Source organism: Nematolebias whitei, chromosome 10, assembly GCF_014905685.2.
Source record: "Nematolebias whitei isolate Nwh7 chromosome 10, NemWhi1, whole genome shotgun sequence".
NCBI lineage: Eukaryota > Metazoa > Chordata > Actinopteri > Cyprinodontiformes > Rivulidae > Nematolebias > Nematolebias whitei.
The window spans coordinates 1,540,186-1,544,752 of record NC_056507.1 but is presented as its reverse complement, the minus strand read 5'-3'; positions in this window follow the sequence as shown (position 1 = coordinate 1,544,752).

Here is a 4,567-nt window from a genome sequence, read left to right as displayed (position 1 = left end):
CCCCCCCCCCCCCCCCCCCAACCAAAAGCAGTCGGTCAACATAGACGTGTCTCCGTCTGCTAATCCTGGAAGATTTGAGCGCCCTGCCAAGAGGAGAAACTACACTGAGCATTGGAAATTCCCTGAGACGAGTTCTGTTGTGACTTGGTGCTAAAGGAAGTGAACTGAAGTCTGGAGTTGCGCTCCCTCCCCAGGGGCTGCCACAGTGATCAAACTTACATGAAGGATTTGTTAATTGTTCTGCTCAGTGCTGTTCCCGACGCAGCCTGGACTCAAACCTCAGGATTATAAGTTTTCCTCCGGGTTGTTAAACGTGACGTGTTGCTCTCAGTACCGCAGCTGCTTTAGCACCGTGCAGTCTCTGTTTATATTCCTGGTCTTTGAAACTATTGTGTGATGGAATCTGAGATAAGTCCAGAAGACTTTTAATAAATCAAAGTGCAGAACGCACAACGACGCCTCAAGGCAGAGTGGAGTAAAGTCTGAGTTTCCATGTGCTCACCTTCAGCTGCACATTCGTCTGTGGAGATGAAAACATGGATACTTTACGTACTCGTCCCACAACAACCTACATGCACGCTTTTTCCAGGTGATGTGTGATTCAGAGCTCTGAGACGAGGGTCCTGAGCGTAGAACAGGAAACCCCTGTGCTCTACGGGTGTGCTGATATCATTGTTCCCCGTGGAAACTCCTGCACAAATAAACATTTGTTCCCCATGAAGTCAGAGGAAGCCCACCATGATGGGACCCCGGTCTCCAGGGAATGTTGACCTGGAAGTCCAGGGCCTGTTTGGTGCTTTTACTAATTATCAACCCGCAGGATCCAGAGTCTCGGGCCAGAAAAAGGTCAGATGTCTGGGAGGCCGGCAGTTTTATACCTGCAGGATAAATCTGACAAGTCTTTATTTTTTAAAAATCAGAGAAGTTGAACAGTTAAAAAATGTAGGATGTTTTAAAAATATTTCAAAAAGAAAAATATTCCATGAACCACTGGATTTTATTAAAATGTTACAAAGTAATCATTGGATGTACTGTATGTCTACAAGTGGTACCTCAGTGTCCTCGGTCTCATTTGAACAGTGGATGTTTGTAGTTCTGGAGATGAGTGTTTTTCTGGACTGGAATTGAACAGGGAACTTAAGTAAACCTAAATGTTTTTGGTGCAGGACATTCGAGTGTGGAGGAGCTACACTGTGGAGAAGAGGGAGGTTTTGTTTTTTAATTGTCCGAGGCAGCACAGAGTGACGGATCCTGGAGAGGGAGACATTTGACCCACCCGCAGGTGCAGTGGAGGAGCCAGGGACCCCACAAAGGCCACCCCAATCATTTGAGGAAACTGTACTTTTAAGGAATACAAAACCTAGAAAGCATGAGCCACTTTGCTACTGGTATGTGACTCCACTCGTCTCTCGTCTTATCGGTTCTCCTCAGGTGGAGATGATCTGCACTGTGACCTGTTTCCCTGCACTGTGGGCAGGATCGTCGATGTAAAATGGGCGATATCATAACTGGTCATTGTGTTCGAGCCACTCTGTCCATTTTTGGTCACCCTTCATTTGGATTTGAACTTCTTCAGCTTATCCCAGCACTAATTAAAGATTTGGGTGCAGCCATGCCTTGCCATCATCTGATATTTCGCAGTAAATTTGCTTGTTTCTTGTATCGCCGTCCAGCTCGCACTGAATCCTTGGATCCTCCAATAGAGACAGAACGGTCTGGACCTCATCATTGGTCCACTGCACTATTTTTGGAGTTTCCATCCTGAAGTAAAATCTAGAAAACTAGAACAAACTAACTGGGCAGCACATCCAGGGACGTACCACCATTGGCTGCTGCCTGCTTAGGAGCAGTCTGCTCGGAACCATGAACAAGAAGGTTCCATAAAAGTGGACATTTTGGGTTCTGACATGGCAACTCCATTTTCTAAGAAACCTTTCCTACACCTTGATGGAATCTCACACCAAAATTACAGTTGGTACCTTACTTTTCAACTCGGTTCAAGATGGCTGCTACAGCTAGTCGACCATAGCCAACATATAATGGTTATAACTTTATATAACTATATATACTTGTTTAAATGTTTGTAGCTAAAGTTTGGTATTTTAGTTTTTGAGAGTTATTCACAACACAAACTCTGAGTGTAACATTTTCAAGATTTTACTAGAATGGCTACAACTCCCATCTTTTCTCAACTCAACATATTTGTCTAAACACTGGAACGACGACGGTGATGTGCGTTTCTTGAAGGTCTGTCAAAACTTTAATTTCTTTCTTTGTTTGAAAGTCTGGGTCATCTGGATGTTTGGCCAGAAATGATTATTTTTATGTTCCTCAAAGAGGATCTAAACGAGTTTCCATGGTGTGATGGTCTGTTCCAGGTGTATTAAAGTTATGCCAGTCATCTCTGGGTATTAACACTAAACTTTTATGCAGTTAGTCCTTTTAAGGTGCGTTTATGAATGTGGCCATTGACGTGTTTGAGATAACTGTTTCTATCGATTACTTATAGATGATCTGATTAGACATGTCAGGTGTCCAACTCTAGCTTGCATGCTTGCCCTGAAATCCTGAAAATCCTCCAGATAGTTCAAATTGTTTAAAAACTTCCTGTTCTGTAATGGAACATTTCTGTGCTTTCAGTGCAGTCTTTCTTTCAGCAGCGTCATTTTTAAACTGGTCATAAATTCTCCCATAATTTTCTGTTGGAAGTTCCTCCCAGTTATAGTTTGGCTCGGGCCAGAGTACACCCCATGGACAACCTGCCTTAGGCCAAACTACATCCCTCCAGGACAGAAGATACATCCAGCTATGTATACTGTATGTGTGTGTGTATATGTGTGTAAATATATATATATACATTTATATATAATCTCAACAAATTTCTAACATTTATCACTGAAATCCCTCGGCGACAGGGGACGCTGGCGTACTGTTGGTTTGTGAGTTGAAAGATGAAACAGTTTGGGAACCAACTTTCTACACTTTTTATAAAGCAGCACGATGACTCAGTGGTTAGCACTGTTGCCTCACAGCAAGAAGGTCCTGGGTTCAATCCCGGGTTGGACCTGGGGTCTTTCTGTGTGGAGTTTGCATGTTCTTCTCGTGCTGCGTGGGTTTTCTCCAGGTGCTCCAGTTTCCTCCCACAGACTAAAAACATGCATGTTGGTCTGCCTTCAGGCCTCTTACAAAGGTGTGATGTCAGTGGGTTTACCTGCTTAAATAAAGGTTAAATAAAATAAGACTGCTCAAATTAACTGTAGTCATTTAAGCTGGGCATGTTTATGAAATAGTTCCAGTTTAGCATTAAAATAAAAACGTTAACAGTCTTCATTTTCTTTCACGAACATTTTTCTCCGTAAAACATTTTGCGAACCGTTAGCTGAGAGAACGTGCACCATCAAAACCGTTTCTGTCGTCAGTACGTTGCAGCTGGTTGGATAACGCCACAAACCAAAGGCAGTAACTTCCTCTACAGCTTTCTCTGTCAACACCGTCCTCCCCCCAGCCTCACCCACCGGCCGGCCACCCCCACCCTGAGTGTTAATCCACAAGGATTGTTGTATTGTGAGCCCGCTCAGGTCCAGGGTTCGCTCCGACTGCCTCGAACGCTCAGCATGTCGTCAGCGTGTTGTTTTCTGCGTTGCTGTCACTCACCGTCATGCTCTGATGTTGCTCTTTCTCTCTTTGTCCCTTGTTTGTCCAAACAAACAAAAGAGACGTGTTGTCCTTTGAGCTACTGACAGGCAGGATGCTAAACCTGCAGCGTCAACAAGTCACATGTGCAGGACGGCCGGCCGCTCGAGCTCCAACATGTTGCAGTAGAACTGAAATCTACGCCTCTGGACCGTTCAGGTTCAAGGTTGTTGTCATTCGCATCACATGTGGTACACGAGGTGGAATGAAACTGTGTACTCAAGGTCCCACTTACACCCAACAATAGCAAAAATATAAAGTATAAAAGAAACAGTATATAAGGCTCTGAGATATTCACTCAACACTGGTAATGTAAAATAATACGGTGTATAAGCAGCAGCCTGGAATGTAACATGACGAGGGAAACAGACGTTTCTGCCCCTTCCTGTAACACCGGCCTCAAGTGTGGCCGACAGGTCTACAACATTTTGGACTTTTACCTTTTAAGAACCAAAACACTCGAATGTCAGTTTTTTGTTTTCATGTCCACTCCAGTTACGTCTGAACGACCTCAGCACGTTCAGACCTTCGAGCTCCTACATTTAAAGTCTACAATAGGGCGACCAGACGTCCCTGGTTTCTGGGGACAGTCCCCGTTATGGACAACTTGTTCCCAGCTAAAGCTGTCCCAGGAAATGTCCCCGATTTTAGTGTTTTATGAATGAGAAAAAAACGTTGCATATTGACTGTTATTACAGTCGTCGGGTAGAAAGCACAAGTGAGTATGTTGCGTGCAACAACAGCTATTACTGCAGTGCAGCTGGTCGATGCTGTTAACGTTACAGACAGAGAAGAAGGAGAGCTGAGCACGCCACATTTAAAACAGAAGAAGAAGAGCTGAGCACGCCACATTTAAAACAGAAGAAGAAGAGCT